Source organism: Jaculus jaculus, chromosome 6 (assembly GCF_020740685.1).
Source record: "Jaculus jaculus isolate mJacJac1 chromosome 6, mJacJac1.mat.Y.cur, whole genome shotgun sequence".
NCBI lineage: Eukaryota > Metazoa > Chordata > Mammalia > Rodentia > Dipodidae > Jaculus > Jaculus jaculus.
In genome coordinates, this window is record NC_059107.1 from 139013215 (window position 1) to 139036680 (window position 23466).

Below are 23466 nucleotides of genomic sequence, written 5' to 3' on the forward strand. Positions count from 1 at the left end.
CTGTCAACCAGTAATAAGGGAAGGGTGGCTAGAGAAAACAGAAATTAGGTGCCAGGCAGACATGTAGAGAGCCCTTTAAGATTGTGGCAGAGTCACTTTCACTATAGTGGGAGCCATTGGGAGGGTGTAGATGGACAAGTGACTTGTTCTGAGTCATCCTATCTTCTGAAAAGATACGGTCACTTCTGGGAGCACAAAGGATTATGAAAGGTAAAAAATGAGGGCTGTGGCCATAGCTCAGAGGCAGAGCATGTACCTAGTATGCAGGAGGCCCTGGGGTTCATCCTCAGCACCTAAATAAAGAAACTGTCAAAAATATGGACAGGAAGATCAGCTCGGAAGCAATTGTAAAGTCAAGATCCAGGAACTTATACTTCGAAATGACATTTGACTCTTTTTTTTAATGCATCACATTTATACTTTTGTGACTTTTAAAATTTTTATTTATTTATTTGAGAGTGACAGACAGAGAGAGAAAGAGGCATATATGGAGAGAGAATAGGTGCGGCAGGGCTTCCAGCCACTGCAAACGAACTCCAGACGCATGCGCCCCCCTGTGCATCTGGCTAACATGGGTCCTAGGGAATCGAGCCTCGAACCAGGGTCCTCAGGCTTCACAGGCAAGCGCTTAACCGCTAAGCCATCTCTCCAGCCCAACATTTGACTCTTTCAAAGATGAATCAGTTATTAATTGTACAAATATCTATTGGTTTTCCTTTTCTGGAACTGCTTTCCACACTGGTGCATTTTTGGGATATCTGCACTGGCAGTAAATATACGTCCCTTGAGAATGGAAGTATCTTTTAATCATTTAAATCAAAGTGTAGAGAGAAGAGCTGATCACATTGGCTAACAGCATGAGTGGTTAAATGCAAAGTAAGATAAATTATGCCACTGTTCTTGTGTAGGATACAGACATACCCTAAAAACAACTTAAAACTTTAGTTCTGAGGGCTGGAGAGATGGCTTAGCACTTGAGCGCTTGCCTGTGAAGCCTGAGGACCCCAGTTCAAGGCTTGGTTCCCTAGTACCCATGTAAGCATGATGCACAAGGTGACACATGCATCTGGAGTTTGTTTGCAGTAGCTAGAGGCCCATTCTCTCTCTATATTTTCCACTATATAATAATAGTGTACCATTCTCTATATATATTTTCCACTTTTTCAACTAAAAAAAAATCTTTAGTTCTGAGAAGGAAGTTAGAGGGAGAGACTTTGACTACTAAGAAACCCTTAGGCATGTGTGTGAGTCTTTCTGCAGGGTTCTACAGGGCTCTGGAGCAGTTAACTTCCAAATATGATATGCACCCGTGACTTGAGGGAGGCAGGACTGGTGGAAGAGGAAGTCACTGCCATGGAAATCAAGGAATATAAAACAGGAATTCCAGAGTAGATTATAATATGAAACAATATCACAGTAGTGTATGTATTGTGCAGGTTTTAAAAAAGACAAAATCAAATCTTAAACAATCTCATAAAAAGAATATACATATATATATATATATATATATGTATGTATGTATGTATGTATTTAATAGTTATCACCAACTTAATTGTTGTCACCACTTGACAATGTATTTGCACTTGTTTATTGGTCTACTGTCTTCCCAGTACACTTCACGGGGATTGTTACTAAATTACAGAACAGTGCCTGGCACTTCATAGGTCTTTAATAAATTTTTGGTGAATAACTTGCTACAAAATCACTCTTTCCACTTATGTCATGGGCAAGAATTCCAAGTAACTTCCTTACATAGGATCTTATGTAGGTTCACATACTGAATTTTGAAGTGAGAGATAATGACTTGTATTACAAAAAGAGTAATAAATAACAGAATTATTAACCAATGCATACATTTCTAGCTAATTTAGAACTTGTCAAATTTAGAAAACATTGCCCTTGAAATATTATGGCTAATTTATCCACTTGTGAAATAGTGGAAAGCAATATATTAGGGAGTTAAATTTTTCCAGCAAATACTTACTATGTTGCATATTGGAGACCCATTGTAAATAGTTTCATATTTCGAAACATTAAATTTTTTTTTTTTTTTTTTTTTGGTTTTTCGAGGTAGGGTCTCACTCTGGTCCAGGCTGACCTGGAATTAACTCTGTAGTCTCAGGGTGGCCTTGAACTCATGGCGATCCTCCTACCTCTGCCTCCCAAGTGCTAGGATTAAAGGCATGCGCCACCACGCCCGGCTCGAAACATTAAATTTTTTTTTCAAAACTCACTGAACCCATGGTGGGGATGGGGGCTTTAAATGAGACTAATTTTCAACATGGGATTCCAGACTAGCATTTCTGTTAGATGTTCATAAGGTAACTTTACCCCAAATAGAATAAACGATGTGGCTACCACAGGATGTAAGGGCACAGAGAAGAACAAGCTAGCTCTGGCCAGTAAATGTCCCGCCCGAAAGTCGCTGCTGGTACATGTCTCTGTGTTGTCTGCCCGCCCTTCCTTTTCCTGAACCCTGGTGGCAGCTGTTGCTCTCTGGGTTCCGGTCACATATTTACCCTTGACATTCACCCTGACTCTTCTCCTTCCCACCCTATTCCCCTCTTACCCCGACAGCGAACAAAACCATAGCGAGAAGAAGATCTGTCAAGGTTTGGGGAAATATACAGACCACTTTGCTTCCTGAGCCCCGCCTGTGGAGGCTGAATGGCGGCTCTGTGCTGGGTGTGCATGACACCACAGTTGGCAGGCTCCTATCAGCAGGGAAGGGACATCATGACCCCTGCGGCTACATGCTGGAAAGGAGACAGCAGAGAGCCACGGACACAAAAGGGAATGGGAATTCAAGCCGCGAAATCTTTCTTTCCAGAAAGGAGACGCCTTCATCTGATACCCTGGGAAGGGGATCTAGCCTGCATCAGGAAACAAAGAGCTCGCCAATCCAGATGCTGCAAACTCCTGGCAGGTGGCCCTTTGGGACCCACCCAGGTTTTCTTCAAATGTCCCCAGAAGAAGCCTTTGTGGCATTGCTGAAGTGAAGTGAGAGGAAATGTAGAGCCCTCCCATAACCCAAGAGCCTCTTTTGGGTTTGGTCCCCGCGAGGAGCAGGTGGTGTCTCTGCACCCATCATTGATCCTCTGTCTGCAATTGCTTCTGAATTCTCCCTCCCCACGAGGTGTGCGTGAAAAGGCAGGGATCTAGCTTTTCCAATAAGGACCAAGCATACTTGGATACTTCTGGCCTGTTAATGCTATTGCCCAGGAACTTGTGATTCTTTCTCTCTAAATTAAATAATTTTATTGCATTTTAGTGGTTAACATTCTGCTCATTATGCAATAATCTATCATTCAAAATGTACAAGACAGTAAGTACCTCCACTGTGATTTACCGCAAAGACCACCAGCAATATGAATTTAGTATATTTCCATCTAAACTTCTGTGTATCACCCATACACATGAAAGACATAATGTGAACATTCTTACATATTTTATTTATTTATTTGCAAACAGAGAGGGGGCGTGGAGCTGGGGCTTGCCAGGGCCTCTTGCCACTGAAAACAAACTCCAAAAGCATTTGCCTCTTTGTGTATCTGGCCTTATATGGGTACTGGGGAATTGAACCCAGGACATCAGGCTTTGCAAGAAAGCACCTTTAGGGGCTGGAGAGATGGCGTAGTGCTTAAGGCGTTTGCCTGCAAAGCCAACGGATCTCAGTTCGACTCTCCAGGACCCACGTAAGCCGGATGCCCAAGGGGTCACATGCGTCTGGAGTTCATTTGCAGTGGCTGGAGGCCCTGGTGTGCCCATTCTCTCTCTCCTTCTCTCTCTCAAATAAATAAATCAAAATAAAGTTAAAAGGGGAAAATAAAAACACCTTTAACCTCTGAGCCATCTCTCCAGCCCGAGTGTGAATAGTTTTGTATAATTTGTATTCTTACAAGTCAGTAAATATACCTCAACATCAGGAATTTTCAGAATGTGGTCCCCAGATCAATAACATCCCTAGGGAATTTATTAGACTTGCAAATTCTTGGGGCCTATCCCTAGGTCAAGTAAAACAGAAACTCCTCAGGCCTGGCTGAGTCATTGGTGGTTCAACAAGCCCTCCAGGTGATTCTGATCAACAGGAAACAGTGAGAAACATGACTACATAATTTGAAAGCCTGCTTAGAATTCCACTGTATGGATATGACATAATTTATTTAGCTAGGCTGCTATTGTTAGAAATGAGGTTGTTTCCAATTTCTTAGTGGAACCAAATGCAATGAACAACTTTGTAGCTAAAATGTGGTCTTATATGGTAGTTTCCTAAAGACAAACTTCTAAAAGTGAAACCAGAGGCAGGGGAGATGGCTCAGCGCTTGCTGCACTTGTGAGGACCCAAGCTGGGCTCCTCTGTCCCCATGGACAGCATCTGCAACCCCACTACTGGGGAGGTCAAGACGGGTGGATCCCCGAGACTTGTTGGCTAACTAGTCTAGTAGAACTGGTGAGCTCCAGGCTCAGTGAGAGACTGTCTCAGAAAGTAATGTGGGGCTGGGGAGATGCATCAGCCATTAAAAGGTACTTGTTTGCACAACCAGCTGGCCTGGGTCTGATTCCCCAGCACCCCTGTAAAGCCAGATGCACAATGTGGCATACATATCTGGAGTTTGCTTTCAGTGGCAGGAGGCCCTGGCATGCTCTCCCTTTCTCTCTGTCTTTCTCCTTGCAAATAAATGAATACAAAAATAATACGGAGTTACCAGGAAGACATCTTCCAATTGTATCTGGCAGCTATCTGACCTTCTGACTGAATCCTGGACCTTTTTATATGTAGGTTTTGGAATTTTCACCTTTCTTGGGTGTTGTCTGACTTCTTTGAGGCTGGGGTCCCTTACATGTCATCTGAGGATGTGGATTCTCAGCTCAAGTTATGCCATTGCTTTTTTTGTTCCTTCCATTGCTTTTTGAAAAAAATAATTTTTTTTGAGAGAGACAGAGAAAGAGAAAAGGAAGAAGAGAGAGAGAGAGAGAGAGAGAGAGAGAGAGAGAGAGAGAGAGAATATGCCAGGGCCTTTCAGCCACTGTGAGCAAATTCCAGACATGTTGCACTCCCTTGTGCACATATGTGACATTGCACACTCTCATCACTGTGCATCTGACTACACGGGACCTGGAGATTTGAATATGTGTTCTTAGGCTTTGCAGGCAAGCACCTTAACTGCTAAGCCAACTCTCCAGCCCTGCCATTGCTGTTTTAAAGATGTGTGTGGGGGGCTGGAGAGAGGGCTTAGCAGTTAAGCTCTTGCCTGTGAAGCCAAAGGACACCGGTTCGAGGCTCGATTCCCCAGGACCCACGTTAGCCAGATGCACAAGGGGGCGCAGACATCTGGAGTTCGTTTGCTGTGGCTGGAGGCCCTGGCGCACCCATTCTCTCTCTCTCTTCCTCTTTCTCTCTCTGTATCTCTCAAATAAATAAATAAAAATAAAAAACTAAATAAAAAGATGTGTGTGGGGGAGGAGTGTTGTACATGTGCGTGCGTGTGTGTGTGGGGGGGGTGTTGTATGTATGTGTGTGTGTGGGGGGGTGTTGTCTGTGTGTGAACAGGCCAGAGGCCAAACTCAGGTGTCTTTAGGAAACCTATTCATCTTTTTTTGAGACAAGATCAATCATTTGCCTGAAACTCATCAATTAGGCTAGAGGGGCTGGCTGGACAAGACAGCAAGGGATCCTCCCGTCCTTACTGCCCCAGAGCTTGGATTACGGGAGCACACTGCAACTATGCCTGGCATTAAAAATATATTTTATCTTATTTATTTATGAGAGAGAGAGAGAGGGAGAAATGAATATGGGTGTGCCAGGGCCTCAAGCCACTGCAAAAGAGCTCTAGACAAATGCACCACCTTGTGCATGTGGCTTACATAGGAACTGAGAAATGGAACCTGGGTCCTTAGGCTTCACGGGCAAGCGCTTTAACTGCTAAGCCTTGTCTCCAGCCCATGCCTGGCATTTTTTAATGTAGATGCTGGGGATTGAGCTCAGGCCCTCACGCTTGCCAGGCAAGTACTTCGCTGACTTTATTTCCCCAGCCCAGCTTCTGGCAATTCTTATGCTCTAGGTTAAAGAAAAAATATTTAAAAGGTCCTGAATGGGTCAAACCACCTGTTTTGTTTTTCTTTTCTGGAATCTTCACACTCAAAAAAAAAATCCACAGAATATTGAGAATTAGTAAAAAAAACAAAAACAAAAACAGTCTGTGTTATTTGTGCTGAGATAGGAATTTAAACAGAGTGAAGATGGAATAAAATATACATATCGGATATGCATTGCTGAAAGAGCTCCAAAATCAAACTCATGTCTTACATAGTATTCTTTGTCTAACACTTTATTGTCTGTGTTGGATCATAATAGACTAATCTATAAGAAACATGGGAGCCGGGCGTGGTGGCTCACGCCTTTAATCCTAGCACTCGGGAGGTAGAGGTAGGAGGATCGCCATGAGTTCAAGGCCACCCTGAGACTACAGAGTTAATTCCAGGTCAGCCTGGCCCAGAGTGAGATCCTACCTTGAAAAACCAAAAAAAAGAAACATGGGGTTACAGGTGTAGCTAAGTGGCACAGCGTACGCTCAGCATGTGTAAGGTCCTGGGTTTTACACAACAAAGAGAAAAGAGGAGAGGGCTGGAAAAGTATACCTCACCAAACTTAGTTATCACATCACAAAGTTCTTTTTAGTTGCCAGCTCGGGGAATATTTTAGGCCCAAGTTGATTATCCATCCTGTGGACGCCCTTGGAACTTGTTTCCATGACAGCACTTGTACAAGGATCTATTGTTAGTGCCTATTTATTTGTCTGTATCTTTCATTAGCTTCCGTGTCCAGAGGGCAGGGAACTTGTTTGGTTAACAGCTGTGTCCCCCAGCGTGTCCCTCAGTCTCTGGCACATCGTAGCATTTCATAACTACCTTTGGATAAACAAATGAATGAATTAGGCCTCACATTCGATTTTTAAACGAGTACGAAGCCAACAAGGATCAGCATTTAGAAGCACCAAGGAAACAAGATGCTTTAACCATAAATTCTGGACTCTTGAGAACCATGGGAACACACATATATTTATTAACACCTATGTGAAACATGGAACATTGCTTCATGTCTTCATGTGTTCCTTCTCTTCAGCAGTACACAAGATTTTTCACATTCTTCATTCTTTTTTTGTTTATTTTTATTTATTTATTTGAGAGTGACAGAAAGAGGCATATATATATACATACATATATACGTATATATTATATATACATATATACGTATATATGTATGTATATATATATATATATATATATATATGGAGAGAGAGAGAGAGAGAGAGAGAGAGAATGGGCACTCCAGGGCCTCCAGCCTTTGCAAATGAACTCCAGACGCGTGCGCCCCCTTGTGCATCTGGCTAACATGGGTTCTGGGGAATCAAGCCTCGAACCGGGGTCCTTAGGCTTCACTGGCAAGCGCTTAACCGCTAAGCCATCTCTCCACCCCAGATTTTTCACATTCTTAAGGAACAGGATAAAGTAGTCTGAGCAAACACCCAAATAAATACAAATATTAGATCTTTCCCATAATTCGTGCTCTCATGTTCTTGTTTAACAAACGTGGCAGCTTCAGGAATGAACTCCATTTGTTCTCTAGTGGCGTTTGAAACTCTAGACGTCTTCACGTGCTCAGAGAAGAGGCTTTTGGTTTCAACTGTGGTACCCATTGTTTTTCCACCTCATTGGTTCCTATCCTTATGTTTATTATTTACTTTCTTCTGCTTACTTTGGGTTCACTTTGCTCTTTTTACAGTACTTTCTCAAGGTAGGAGCTCAGATCACTGATTTGAGACTTTTCTTTCCCCTCAAGTGCGTCTTCAGTCACGTCCTACACATTTTACCATGCTCCATCTTCATTCTCATGCAGTTCAAAAAGTTCCCTTTGATTCCTTCTTTGACCTATGGGTTATTCAAAAGCATATTAATTTCCAAATGTTTGGGGACCTCCCAGATACCATGCTGGTATTGATTTCTAATTTAATTCCACTGTCATCAAAGAACATACTGTGTGGTAACCTTTTATATTCATTGATATGTAACATAGCACATAGTTAACTTGCTCAGTATGTGTTGCATCTTGATAAATACTCATTGTGCCCCTGGAAAGGTAGTGAACTTTCCAACTATAGTGATCTACTTATCTATTCCTTGCAGCTTTTGTTTCATGTATTTCCCAAACTGTTATTGGTTTCAAGACTGTTACCTTCTCACAATGTATTGATCAGAATTAACTGTATCTCTTTATCCTTGATAAAAATTCATTGATCTGAAGTATACTTTGTCTGATTATAAGCTGGTCAAGCACTTTCTTTTGAAGTATTGGCATATCTTAGACTATTCTTTTAACTTAGTTATTATCGTTATATTTAAAGGAAGTTTCTTTAGATAAATATGTTGATTAAAAAAACATTTACTTTTTAAAAATGTGTGCCACTTTGTGCATCTGCCTTTACCTGGGTACTAGGGAACCACACCTTGGCTGGCAGGCTTTGCAAGCAAAGCACGTACTTTTAACCACTGCGCAATCTCCTCAGTCCCCCAAAACACTTTATCCAATCTAATAATCCATGCCTTTAATAGGAGTACTTGTACCTTTTACATTTCAAGTGATTATAGATATGACTGAAAATAATCTATTCTGGTGCTGTTACATAATATGACATTCTCTCTCTCTCTCTCTATTGTTGTGGCTTCTTTTGGATTAAGAACTCTAGATATTCATCTACTTTCTTGTTTTTTGTTTATTGAATTCTCTTTTTTTAAAATAATGACTACTTTTGGATTTATAGTATGCAACCTTTTTCACTTCCATACCTAGGCTTTATGCATTCTAGACAAGCACTCTCCCACGGAGCTATTACCCATCACGGCTTACCTTGAGGCCACATATGTCAGCTCACGTATAGCATAAGAAAATTACAACATTATACTTCCAATCCCTAGCCCTAACTTTTATGCTACTCTTGCTATACACTTTTTAAAAAATTATTTTGGTGAACCAGTGAGTTTATTGGGGTTACTTACAGAGCAGGGTGAGGGGTTGCTTATAGGAATAATAGATGACTCAAACCCAGTCACATGAGGAGAAGTCTCATCCGATCCTAGTTGACAAACTCCCCATGGCTGATTCTACTCAGAGGCAGCTGCATCACCAGAGCCCACCTCAGCCTAAGGGAGGGTTCAGGGAAGCTGCATCACTGGAGCACACTGCTCCTCTTGTGGGCAGCTTCACGGGAGAGTCTCTCTTGCTATGCATTTTGGTTCCGTGCACATTATAACCCTACAATGCACTGTTGACACTTTTATGCAAAAAGACAATATTATTCAATGAAATTTAAAAAAATACCAACTGTTGACACTTATTCAAAAAGACAATATTCTTCAATGAAATTTTAAAAATAACAAAAAGCATTTTATATATGTTTATTTGTATTTCCCTTTTTATGATATGTACTCCTTTATATAGATCCAGATATTAATCAGGCATTATTTTCCTTATCTGAAGAGCTTCCTTTAACCTTCCCTATAAATGCAAGTTTGCTTGATATAGACTTTTGGGGATGGGATGGGAAAGGCTTTTCTATGATGTCTGAAAAGGTCCCTTTTCCATTTTCAGTTTTGAAAGATACTTTTGCAGGGTATAGAATTCTGAATTGACAATTTTTTTTTTTATTTTGGCTTCCCAAGGGCTAAGATTATAGGTGTGTGCCACCATATTCAGCTGGAGGTTTTATAATAAAACTATAGTATAGTTCAGATAAAAAGACATGAAAATCAGGTACGTTTTCTTATTACATAGATTATACTAAGAAGTATAAAATTTTAAATATATGCATCGAGATTTTATGAGCTTATTTAGTACTTCCATGCTGTCGGAGGTTGTATTATTTTTATTGGTAATATCTCATTACAGTTAAAATAATTTATGCATTATAATCTTTTACTTTAAATTTTTTGTTTATGTAACATTTTGATACATTTATATATCTCCAACATCTGATATATATGATAAATTCTCAATAATACTTATTGAATGAGTTAATACAATATATTGCTACTACAGGTTTATTTTAGTTTTCTTATAGTGAATGAAAGCATATTTTCTTATAACGAACACCTTATTTATAAGAGAAAATATTACAAATATGTTACCTCTTAGTAAACTCATTTTATAAAAAATTTTGGTTGTATGCTAGTCTTATATGTGAGAAATAAAATTTTATTTTATAGAAAGAAATGAATACTTATTGAATGTCATATTTTCAGCAATAAATTCATACTGACTATAAAACTTACTAAAAACATTTAGGGAGGATTCCCTGGAACTTTTGTCTAATATGACCTAGTGAAAAGAGAAATTATCTTAAATTACCTCCATAGTAAAAACTGTATGTAAGAAAATAATGACACTTCTTTCCTACTCCATATAAGTCTTGTTAGACTAGCAAGAATACTGAGAAATATTTCCAAGTATGTTATAGCATCATGTCTTTTATGTAGTTGTTTACTAGTATCTGGTTGATTCCATTGGATTTTATTACTCCATATCAGCAGCTGTTCTGATTAATGTTAGGTTTAAAACATGCCTACCTGTAAGTGTGTGTGTGTACACATTCATTTCTCCTATTTATCAAGCTACCTAAAAATTTAAATATCTCATATTTTTAAATTTTTTTTTGCAAGGAGAGAGAGAGAGAGAGAGAGAGAGAGAGAGAGAGAGAAGGAGGGAGAATGGGTGTGCTTGGGCCTCAAGCCACTGCAAATGAATTCTAGATGCATGCACTATTTTGTTCATCTGGATTTATGTGGGTCTTACGGAAGTGAACCCAGGTTGTTAGGTATTGCAAGCAAGCACCTTAACCACTAAGCCATCTCTCCATAATTTGGCTTTTCGAGGTAGGCTCTTGCTCTGCCCAGGCTGCCCTGGAATTCACTATGTAATTTTAGGGTGGCCTTGAACTCTCTGTGATCCTCCTACCTCTGTCTCCAGAGTGCTGGGATTAAAGGCATGTGCCACCATGCCTGGCTCATATTTCTTTTATTTTTGTAAAATCTATGGAGCACATACACTTGTCTGTATTGCTACCTTACTTCAACAGGAAGGCCACACTTCAATTCACTCCTAAAGCCAAGTGCGGCCATTACTGACATTGAGGAGTTGGACTCAGAATCACACATGAGAAGAGCACACATCCTGTGGGGTGAAGCCAGGTGCCCCAGTATTCTCTGAAACTGGATTCTGCTTTCATGACTGAGTTTCCCCATGGAAAGCACGTGGACTTTCATGCTGTTTTAAGTGTCGCGGAGTGGGAGTTCTGGTTTCATGGAAAGGGAAGGCTGGATGAGGAGGAGATGGCATAAATGTCACATGGGCATCTGCACCCCAGCAGGTGGTTGGTTTAATTTTAGAACATTTGTCCTTGACTGCACCACTTTAAGTGAACCACCTACTTGTCTGGAGAAGTGCGTCTGTCTTGGGGGCAGCTTACACTCCTGGAACACTCGGCACCTTGTTTCATCAGATAGCCAGCCCACCTTTGAAAGTGGGAGCGTCTTATCTTCCAGGCTGGGACAATCTAACCTAATAAAGCTCTCAATGGAGCAGGCTGAGGAATGCTGTGCCCTCAAGTGACTTACTTGTACGATAATAACCTCCAAGTTGTAAGTACACAAAAGCCTCTTTGCCTGTTTCAAGGGCATATTTACAGTTCTAGAGTGACGAAAAGGCCACTTCTTAAATATCTTCAAAGGGAAGGAGAATGACCGGACTGTGAGGGACAATAAGAAGCAGCACAAGACCAAAAATAAAGATCGGGGCTAAAACTTCATTTACAAAATTCCTTGAGATATATAGAATCCTAGTGTTCCCTTTGCCCTTAGCACTGGAATCAAAGGACTCGAGTGTCACAACAGCCCTTAGGAATCCAATCCACGAGAGGAAACTGAGGCTTAGAGTGACTTGCCAAGGTCAACTAACAAGTTGATGTCGGTTAAGATCAGAACTCAATATTTCAGCCTTCCATTTGAGAATTTTTTTTCCACTTGTACTTTTGCAGTTGGCCATTCCTAGCCTAAGTAAAATTTAAAGTATGGTATTAGGGACTAGAGAGATGGCTTAGCGATTAAGGCGCTTGCCTGCAAAGCCAAAGGAGCTTGGTTCGATTCCCCAGGACCCATGTAAGCCAGATGCACAAGGTGGTACATTTGTCTGGAGTTCATTTGCAGTGGCTATAGGCCCTGGCATGCTGATTCTCCTTTTTCTCTCTCTCTCTCTCTATCTCTCTTAAATAAACAAATAAAAATAAAGTATGGTATTAAAAAACGTAGCACAGATGATTTATTCCATTTCTTACTGTAACAGTAGATGGGGTAAATGGTAGCCTTGGGGAAAGCAGAGATGTCTATGCTTACTTGGTATGTGAAGAACTGCTGAATCATCTTTATAAAGGTAGCAGATGTGGAGTTGTCTTGAAATACCACTATTTGTTTTTAACTTTTACTTATTTGCATTTAAAATTTTTAATAAGATTTTTATTTATTTGAGACACACACAGAGAATGAATACATGAATGAATGAAAATGAAATGAAATACATGAAAATGAATGAAGTGTCAGGGCTTCCTGCCACTGTAAAAGAACTCCAGATGTGTGTACCACTTTGTACATCTGGCTTTATGTAGGTATTGGGGAACCAAACCCTGGCCCATCAGACTTTGCAATCAGGTGCCTTTAATCACTGAACCATCTCTCTAGACCTTTTCAAACTTTTTATTGACAACAGCCCCTCCCACCACCCTCTTCTTTCCCCTCCAGTGATTCCCTTCTTCTTCCCAGTAGTCTCTCTTCTATTCTGATGTCATTTCCCTTCTCTTATTATGCAGGTCTTTGAAACATTACTACTCATAATAAATAAAACTGACTGGAACCTGGCCTGTATGTGGCTACCTTCTGCTCTGCTCTTGCTTTCTTCTGGACAAAACTCAACTGATGAGCACATGAGAGGCTGGATTACCTGACAGGCATCCCAGATGCTGGCTGTCTGTCTGCTTGGGAAACACCCCCAGTGCTGATCACCTCTGCTTCCTTTACAGTGCGCTAGGCCCACAACTTGAACCATCATTATCACCATTATCTTCTGTTTGCCTGGAAGTTACGTGTATGGCCTCCTTGTTTTACTGCCTTTCTCTCCCTTCTGAACCTCACTCTGTTCCTAGAAAGCTCTGTGAACTTGCTCCTTCCCAGCCAATGCCCATGCGGTTCCTCCCCTAGGACGCTTTCCATACCTCTCTGTCATTACCACCCACTTCCTACCTATGACTCGGCCAACTCATACCTACCTCATGGGCGTCTTCCCCCCAGGTCACATTATTCAGGAAGTTTTCTTAGCTGTTCCTCTTCACCACAGCCTGTCTTAGATGATCCCCTGTGTGCTATTTCAAGCACCTAGTATTCCTTCCTGACTTACAGTTTGCCCTGTCTTTTTTTACATCTGCTTAATAGCTCCTACTCCTCCCTAGACTATGATCTCCGCAAATGAGGGGGCCCTTATCTGCTTGCCCACCAGGGGAGAGGCAATGCTTAACACACGTAGCAGATGCCTATTTTTTTAAAAAAATTTTATTTATTTATTTATTTGAGAGCGACAGACACAGAGAGAAAGACAGATAGAGGGAGAGGGAGAATGGGTGCGCCAGGGCTTGCAGCCTCTGCAAACGAACTCCAGATGCGTGCGCCCCCTTGTGCATCTGGCTAACGTGGGACCTGGGGAACCGAGCCTCGAACCGGGGTCCTTAGGCTTCACAGGCAAGCACTTAACTGCTAAGTCATCTCTCCAGCCCAGCAGATGCCTATTTCATGCAAACTCACAGTCGTGATTGTTATGACTCCAGTTCACAAATGCTTTCATTGTTGTTTTTATTTTATTTTATTTTTGTTTATTTTTATTTATTTATTTGAGAGCAACATACAGAGTGAGAAAGAGGCAGAGAGAGAGACACAGAGAGAATGGGAATGCCAGGGCCTCCAGCCACTGCAAATGAACTCCAGACACATGTGCCCCCTTGTGCATCTGGCTAACGTGGGTCCTGGGGAGTTGAGCCTTGAACCCGGGTTCTTAGGCTTCACAGGCAAGCACTTAACCGCTAAGCCATCTCTCCAGCCCCATTGTTGTTTTTAAATTTAATTATTTATTTGCAAGTGGGGGTGGGAGAGAGAAAGCCTCTAGCCACTGCAAATGAACTCCAGATGCATGTGCCCCTTTGTGCATCTGGCTTTTTACATGGGTACTGGGGAATTGAACCTGGGTCCTTAGACTTTGCAGGCAAGCACCTTAACCACTGAGCAATCTCTCTAGCCCCAATTTTCATCCTTATTCATCTCACATCATCCTTACAGTAAACGTATGCTGTGCTACTATTTGCTCTTAGTTTTTCTATATACACATACTGAGAAAATGTTACCTGGCTCAAGGTCATCTAGCTAGTAAGTTGGCAGAGGTCATATTTGAACCCAAGTTGTTGGTGTCCAAGCTCAGAGCTATTATCGTTTAAACACAGCTGACTTTGTTTGGCTATAGAATCCTTGAAGTACTGAGCTGGTTGTGGGGCATGAAGAACAAACAAGAGTTTCTATTTTGGGAAATTAATGCAGCAGAGAGAAGACACGTGGTGGGAGGAGTGGAGGGGGCAAGAGAGGGGGCAGGAAAGAGTCATGTGGACGAGGTAAAGAAATGAATGTCAGAACAAAAATGAAAAGCTACAGGCCGGGGCTGGAGGGATGGCTTAGCGGTTAAGGTATTTGCCTGTGAAGCCTAAGGACCCGGGTTCCATTCCCCAGCATCCATGTCAGTCAGATGCACAAGGGGGCGCAAGCGTCTGGAGTTTGTTTGCAATGGCTCAATACCCTGGTGTGCCCATTCTTTCTATCTGCCCCCTCCCATCTCAAAATAGATAAATAATATTTGGGGGGAAAAAACTACAGGCCAAACTCTGGAGACCACTATGGTTAAAAGAATAGCCAGAAAAATATAAGGAAGGATCAGTGAGTAATTTAATAAAAATAACAAAAAATCATTATCGTAGAAGCCTTTAGAAGTGAAAATGTAATTAACAATGGCAGATGCAGTTTGAAAGAAAAAAAGATGCAAAATCTCACAGTTGGGATGGACACACAACATGTTTAATTTTTTTTTCAGAATACTTTTGAGAGTTTACATGGAATACAGGTCAGTTATATAAGTATATATTCAGACATACTATTTACCAATTTGTCCCAGTCTGAGGCTTGTCCTTTTTTTAAAAAAAATTTATTTATTTATTTATTTGAGAGCGACAGACACAGAGAGAAACACAGATAGAGGGAGAGAGAGAGAATGGGCATGCCAGGGCTTCCAGCCTCTGCAAATGAACTCCAGACGCGTGCGCCCCCTTGTGCATCTGGCTAACGTGGGACTTAGGGAACCGAGCCTCGAACCGGGGTCCTTAGGCTTCACAGGCAAGCGCTTAACCGCTAAGCCATCTCTCCAGCCCCTTTTATTTTCTTAACAGCATTTTAAAAGTACTTTTATTTGTGTGTGTCTGCACACATGAGAGTGAGAAAGAGAGAGAGAAAGAGAGCGAGTACCAGAGCCTTTTGCTATTGCAAACAAACTCCAAACATACGTGTCACTTTGTGTATCTGGCCTGACATGGGTACTGAGGAATTGATCCCTGGGTAGGAAGGGGTTGAAAGCAAGCACCTTTAACCACTGAGCCATCTCCCCAGTCTTTAGCAGCATTTTAACAGCCAAAATCTTTTCATTTTACGTAGTTCAATTTATCAGTATTTTCCTTTTCTTGTTTGTACTTCTTGGGTCTCCTTTGTGAAATTCTTGCTTAAGGTCATACATAATTTCTACTAGAAATTTTATAGGTTTTAGTTCTTACATTTAAGTTCTGTAGTCCATTTCAAGTTAGTTTTTCTATATGGCATGGACTAACTCCTGAGGGGTTTCACTGTTGTTTCAAATCTTGCATGTGGATTTAGAAGCCTATCTTGTCTTCCTTGAATCACCTTGCTAAGTTTGGTGTGCTTTTCTTTCTGCCTCTTTTGCTTGAGATTTATTAAGCCTCTTAGATCTGTGGATTTATAAATTTTCTTTCAGTTTAAAAACAATTTCCCATTATTTCTTTAATTTTTTGTCTTCTGTTTCCTTTAAACTCTAATTACCCAAGTGTTTGAACGCTTAATTTTTTTCACAGTTCACTTATGCATTTTTTTTTTTTTTTTTTTGGTTTTTCGAGGTAGGGTCTCACTCTGGCTCAGGCTGACCTGGAATTAACTCTGTAGTCTCAGGGTGGCCTCGAACTCTCAGAGATCCTCCTACCTCTGCCTCCCGAGTGCTGGGATTAAAGGCGTGCGCCACCACGCCCGGCTTGCATTGTTTTTTTTACTGGGTCATCTAGTTTCTATTGGTCACAACGCTTCTCATACACTATATACTGTTAATCCTTTGTAATGTACATATTAGATGTTGTATGTTTCATTTCTTTAAGTTCCTCTTGAGTGTCTTATGTTTCCATTTCTCTCTTTAGCGCGTTCATGCTTCCTTGGCATATGGAGTATACTTGTAACAGCCACTTGAGTGCCCTTGTCTGCCAATGTTATCAGCTGTGTCAAGTCTATCCAATGGCCCATCTCCCCGGCCCCGTGCTTGGTGGGACGAACCCAGTGCAGCCTTTCTTCTAGGGCTAATGTAACTACAAAACGAAGTTTTCTGCAGACCTTCGTGATGACTCTACCGGTGTCCGAAGTACGAGGTCATTCAGGCTACATGGTGGGAATGCCAATTATTCTTAGCCTAGAAATTGTCCAACTCCTATTTTCTGGAGGCACATTCTCCACTCTTGACGACGTTCATGCAAAAGTCCAAGAATGTTGAACAGATCTCCAGACTTCTCTCTTCAAGCAGTCCTCTCTTCCCTAGTATTTTGTCTGACAAATTGTAGCTGTCTTAACTTCCTTTAACACTCATCTCTTTCTCCTCAACTCAGTGGGGTCACTGGAATCTGGGTTTCCCCATCCATGCTGTGGTCCACCGCCATGATTGTTTCTCCTTCTCAGATCTCAATCGGGTGCTATCTGTAAGCAATGGCTGAACACAACTCTACCATATAGTTTTATTTTTATTTTTAAGTTTTAAGCTGTAGGAAGGTAATTCTGGTAGCAGTTAATCTTTCATGAACAGAAGCATAAATCCCATAGCAAAGCGATAACTAAGATTTTATAACTTGTGGAATGTCAGGAATGAGATAAGAGGAAAACCTTATTTGGTTTTAGTGACATCAGTTTGAACCTTTAAATGCAATTACTTCCTTTCTTTCTTCTTTCTTTCTTTCTTCTTTCTTTCTTTCTTTCTTTCTTTCTTTCTTTCTTTCTTTCTTTCTTTCTTTTGTTGTTCCATCAATTTTTTAACCTCTCCTTACTCTTTGAAGGATTAGAAAATCTGCTTCTGTAGGCTTTTCCTCTTGGAAAAAAAAAAGAAATCTTCAAGGCTTGCTTTCTGTGGGATGTGTTGTGTTAGGAGACACCCAGCATCTAGGAAGCAGGAACTGTCTTACTGCAGCTGTGCTTTCCTCACCCCTGAAGCAGAGGAAAACTACAACATCTCCAGGTTGAAATTTCACTTCTTGGGTTTCTAGGCTTTTATTTTAGCTTTACTGTTATCATTCCACATAAACAGAATGAAGGTATTCGCATCTCTATGCCTCAGTCACTTAACTGTGACATCAAGGTGTTCTAGTGCAGGACTGTAAAATTGTGTACATAGTAAAAGTGAATTTGATTATGACAGAGAGCAGAGTTATGAAGGGGAAAGTGGGGGAGGGGAGGTAAACACCATGGTTTGTTGTCTGTAAGTATAGTTGACAATATATATATGTGTGTGTTTATGTATGTATGTGTGTGTATATATATATATATATATATATACATACATACACACACACACACACACACACACACATAATATATATCTTTAAAGTGAAATTGGCTTGAGCAGGACAATTTTCTTGAGATATTCTTTTGAAAGTGAAGAGAATTAGTGAGGGGCTTAGTTGCTAAAAAGCTTGCCGTGCACCACGCAGGAGGACCTGAGTGCGATTCCCGGTTCCGATGTGAATGCTGGCATGGCGTTACTCGCTTTGAATCTCAGTGCTGGCGAGGCAGACACAGGTGGTTCCTGAAGCTCTCTGGCCAGCCAGCCTAGCCTAACTGGTGAGCACTGGGCTGATGAGAGGCTCTGTCTCAAAGGAGGTGGACAGTACACCTGAGGATGAGTCCTAGGGTTATCCTCTGACCTCTGTACACACATGCACACATGGGCACCTGCACACGTGAGTACATATGTGCACACAAACCATACATGTATTCATGCCAAAGTGAAGTGCACTAAAAGAGCCATCTGCTATCTGTCTGTCTATCTATCATTTATCTATTATCTATCTATCATTTATTTAGTATCTATATTCTATCTATGTATCTATCTATCTATGTATCTATCTATCTATGTATCTATCTATGTATCTATGTATCTATCTATCTATCTATCTATCTATCTATCTATGTATCATCTATCATCTATCTATCTACCTACCTTATTGTCTGACAGAAAACCTCAGTGGTTAAACCTCAATTTGATATCAAACCTAGTGCTTGTTGGGGAATTTCCATAAAGCAAACTTAAACCAGCCTGTGCTTCCCATTTTTCAGACTTTATTAAGAGGAACCAAGGGTCCTGATCAAGGTGTGAGGGAAAAAGAAATCCACAACAAAAAACCCCAAGCTTCAAAAACTATTACCCTGGTGGGGAGATCCTGGCTACCAAACAAATAGACTTCAAAGGGACCTCCCAACTTTTCCTAGGCCACAAACAAATCTTTGCTGTTACTGTAGTGGTCGGTAGGACAGGGCCACTTTGTCCTTCCCTTGTAGGAGACCTCGAGGACCAGTATTAATTTCCACCATGCAAAGTTTTCCCAAGTAGAGATTAAGCTCACATATCTTTTCCCATTAAGTTGCAGTCTAAAGTAGGATTAGCTTCTGGAGTAGAATTAAGAAAAGGAACCAGAAGTTGAGTCAGGAGGAAAGACTCCCCAAAAGAAAGCTCAACAACTGGGTTTTGAAAAGTAAAGCACAGATATTGTTTTTCCTATAACATCTGTCACTGTATTATTTGAGTCCTGAGAAAATATTTCTGGTCACATGCTAACTAAGTGAATAGGTAAGATTGACGTGACAAAGTAGTGATGGTGGGGGATGGAGAGGTCATATAAGTTTAAATATTCAGTAGTTACATAGGAAGCAGAACTGTGAGGCCCTGTCCCCTGTGACTCCTAATGTTTGTCTTGGACGCTTACAAAATAAGCCCATTTATCTTTGATGTTTAAGTCCTTCAAATTATTAAGGGTGGTCATCAACTTAACTTTAATTCTCTGGGTAAAATATCCTCAGTGTCTTCACATAGTTTCTAGGCAGTTGAAATGATGGTGATTGGCTGGAAACTGACCACAAAATTAATATAGCCATTTGAGCCCCAGGGTCTTGCTCCGTAAATAACATCCCATAGTCCCAGCAAGTGCTATAGGCTATGTTCATAGTGTTTACTAGGCCATTCTGAAATAGCAAACTGTTTCTCGGTTTTTTTTTTTTTGTTTGTTTGTTTTGGTGTGTGTGTGTTCCTGTGTACAGGTACACATATAGACCAGAGGACCTCAGGTGTTATTCTTTCAGATACTACCCACCTTTGTGGGGGAGGAGCAGGGGAGACATATCTCTCATTGACATGGAATTCATGAGATTAAGCTAGCTAGTCTGGTTAACCAGGATTTGCTTGTCTCTACCTCCACACCACAAGCTATTTTACCAACCCACTAAGTGTTTTTTATTTAGTTATTTATTTAACAGAGAGAGAGAGAGAGAGAGAGAGAGAGAGAGAGAGAGAGAGAGAGAGGAGAGAATGGGCATGCCAGATGCATGTGCCCCCTTGTGCATCTGGCTAAACGTGGGTCCTAGGGGATTGAACCTGGGTCCTTTGGCTTAGCAGGCAAATGCCTTAACTGCCAAGCCATCCCTTCAGCCCCCAGTAAGTGTTTTATTAAGTGGGCTTTTAAAGGAGGAGAGCTACAAAGAAGCAGAAATAGCGTATCACTAAACTCCATGTAAGCCTGGTGCATGTTTTATAGAGTTCTTGGAAAACAGGTGAGAGAGAGAGAGAGAGAGAGAGAGTTCTGATCACAGTATTCCAAATTGATCATTGTTTAAACATGTTCTAACTCCCTAACCAACTTGAAAAGGACCTTAAGAGAGATTTTGAAAAGCATATTATTTGAAAAGTCCATTCATCTTAACAACAAACCTGTCATATAAAGTCATAAAGAGTATTATTTATCCCTCACGAAAGAAGAAAGGCAAATCCAGAGGGAACTCGGAAGAGGGCCAAGAGCCTAACTGCTTGATCGCTCTACATTCACCACAGAGCCTCTTGATGGGATCACTTGGACATTCCTTCATGAGTCTGAAATACCAAAAAGGTGTAGGTGGATACATTTCTTTCAGTTTTGATAAGACATTTTTACTTTAAGCTCAGACTTTTTATCTTATCATAACATAGCCACCTAAAAATACCTTTAAAAACTCAGTTCCTTTCCTTATCTTGTACTTGATGTTCATAATACAATTTTAAAATAATTTGTAAAGTCACAGTGGATAGGTAGAGCTAACTATAGACCAAAGGCACATGAATTGCCCCTTTCCATCTGGTTTGTTCATTTTCTGCTAATCCTAGCACTTCCCATGTCACTGTCTGCATAGGAAGATGGCTGGTTTGTTGCTTCATTAGAAAGCATGTGACTCTTCATGGCCATTTTATCCACCATCAAGGGACCAAGACTGAAGCTCTCTTACTAAATATTGACAGCATGAGGAAAAATGATTGCCACTCAATGCTCAGGAAACACTGACAGAGGACTGAAGTTAGCAAAAGAAGTCCTGATTTACAACTGTCATATTCTGAAAGTATCCCTATAGATCATGTTTAGAACCGGACTTCTTTGTTTTCTACTGCATTGCTAGAAAGGGTTCTGGGCACGTAGTGGACATCAGCATATCTGCCCAAGGATTAAATGAAGTGGTCTAAAGTATCTCCTTCACTGATAACATAATAGGACTATATTATTAGTAGTTAGTATTTATATAGTACTTAGTCATTTCTAAAAGCACATTTACATAGTCATCACCTGGGTCTTTCTCACATTGACTTAATTTTGAAATGAAGGCTCCTAGGACATGAGATAGCTACTTAGGCTGCAGTGGAACTTGGAGCCTGACATGAGGGGGCTGCAACTGGAAGGGCAGCAGTCGAGCTGGAAAGCCATCTAAGAAGCTAAAACTGCCAGAGCCTGGGATGGACCAGATGTGGGACTCCATCCCCTTTCTCATATTGCTACGCAGCATCTGGTAATATTGCAAAATGTGGGCAAAATGCCATCCTTCCTTTCCTTCCTCTGGCAATTAAGTGAGGACCTTATGGTTTTGTAATGTTTTTTATTTATTGGTCTCTGTGTGTGTGCTGTGTTGTATGTGCATGCGTGTGTATACGTGCACCAGGGCCTCCCACCACTCTAAACAGAACACCAGACACTTGCACCACCGTTGGTGTCAGGCTTTATGTAGGTGGCTGGGGAAGTGAACCTGGCCAACAGGCTTGGTACGAAAGCACCTTTAACCACTGAACCATCTCCCCAGCCCCTCGTTATGTCTAATGATTAAGAAGAATAGTTGTTCCCTTTGTAGCAGCCAGATGGAAGCTCTCTCCTAATTAGTTACTCCAGGGCTGGAGAGATAACTCAGCAGTTAAAGGAACTTGCTTGCAAAGCCTGATGGCCCAGATTAAATTCCCCAGGACTCACATAAAGGCAGATGCACAAAGTGGTGCATGCATCTGTAGTTCGCTCATAGTGGTAAGAGACCTGGCACACCCATCCTCTCTCAAGCTCTCTCTTTCTCTCTCTCAAAATACATAAATAACAATATTTTGTAAAAAAAAAAAAAAAAAGTTATTTCAAAACCGGGAGTGGTGGTGCACACCTTTAATCCCAGCACTCAGGAGGCAGAGGTAAGAGGGTGGCTGTGAGTTCGAGGCTACCCTGAGACTACATAGTGAATTCCAGGTCAGCCTGGACCAAAGTGAGACCCTACCTCAGAAAACCAAACAAAAAAAAAAAAAGTTATTTCAGAGCTGGAGAGATGCAGAGATGGCTTAGTGGCTAAGACACTTACCTGTGAACCCAGGTTTGATTCCCCAGGACCCATGTAAGCAGTAACTAGAGGCCCTGGCATGCCCATTCTCTCTCTTTCTCTGCCTCTCTCTCAAATAACTAAATTAATTAATATTTTTAAAAAGTTATTCCAAAACTGAGGGCACCTTCTTAGCTAGTAGGCAAAATAACTGAGCTAACTGCAGTGTCTGACACAAGACCCCTGCTCCCAGAGAGGGTGATGGAAGGATTTTCTTAAGTCAGAGGTTCATACGCAGAGTTGGAGGGGACATTAAAAGGTCTTAGGACAAACTTCGATTCTGCACATAGGCCTTCCCCACTGTGACTCTTAGTTTTTTGTTTTTTTTTTTTTTTTTCTGAAACATTCCACAGCATGAGAAACTAAAGCATTCCCTTTGTCTTTGGATACGTCTAGATTTTTAGAAAGTCTTTCTTTGGTCATACTCTTGCCTTCTGAAAGCATCAGAGTCCATTTAATCCCTCTTCAAACATCTGAAGAATGTTAGCAATTCCTGTGCATCCATAAATCCTCTCCTAGGCGAAATATCCCAAGTTAATTGTTCATTATATAACAAGGATTCTAATTGATCCCACCAGCTCTGCTCCACTTTCTCTAAGTAGGAAAATCTTGACCCTAGCGCAATCATCTAGCTAGGCTTTGACGAGGAAGAGGGTGAGGACTTTTCTCCCCTTTGTTTGGAGCATAGCTCTTCTGCTAATGTGGCCTGAGATTGCATTCACTTATTTTTTTGGCAGTCACTATATGTTATTGACTCACATTGAAATCATAATCAGCTAAAGCCCACACTTTTTTTTCCTCACATGAATGACTGATAAATCACACCTCTCTGGAAGTAGTAGCACAGCTGAGTTTTGAAAAGAGGGATTTATATATAACACTATTAAATTTAATTTAACCTCACATGTTTTGCTTAATGGCTTTTCACAATTATCCCTGGGTTTTCTTTTCGTAACAGTTCTGATTATGTTATCTCTACTCAGAATTGTTGACGGACATTCAACACCCACAAGATCAAGTCCAGAGCATTAGACATATTCTTGCCTGGGCCTCCAGGGCTAGCTTCATCTCTTTCCACCCTCTCCCTCACCACCAACCCTACCA

General features: G+C 41.1%; 1 protein-coding gene across 4 annotated transcripts in view; it reads right to left on the reverse strand.

Moving 5' to 3' along the window:
* The window catches only part of Ntn4 (netrin 4), a 118363-nt gene that overhangs the window by 70928 nt on the left and 23969 nt on the right, over positions 1–23466 (reverse strand). The window lies entirely within an intron of this gene.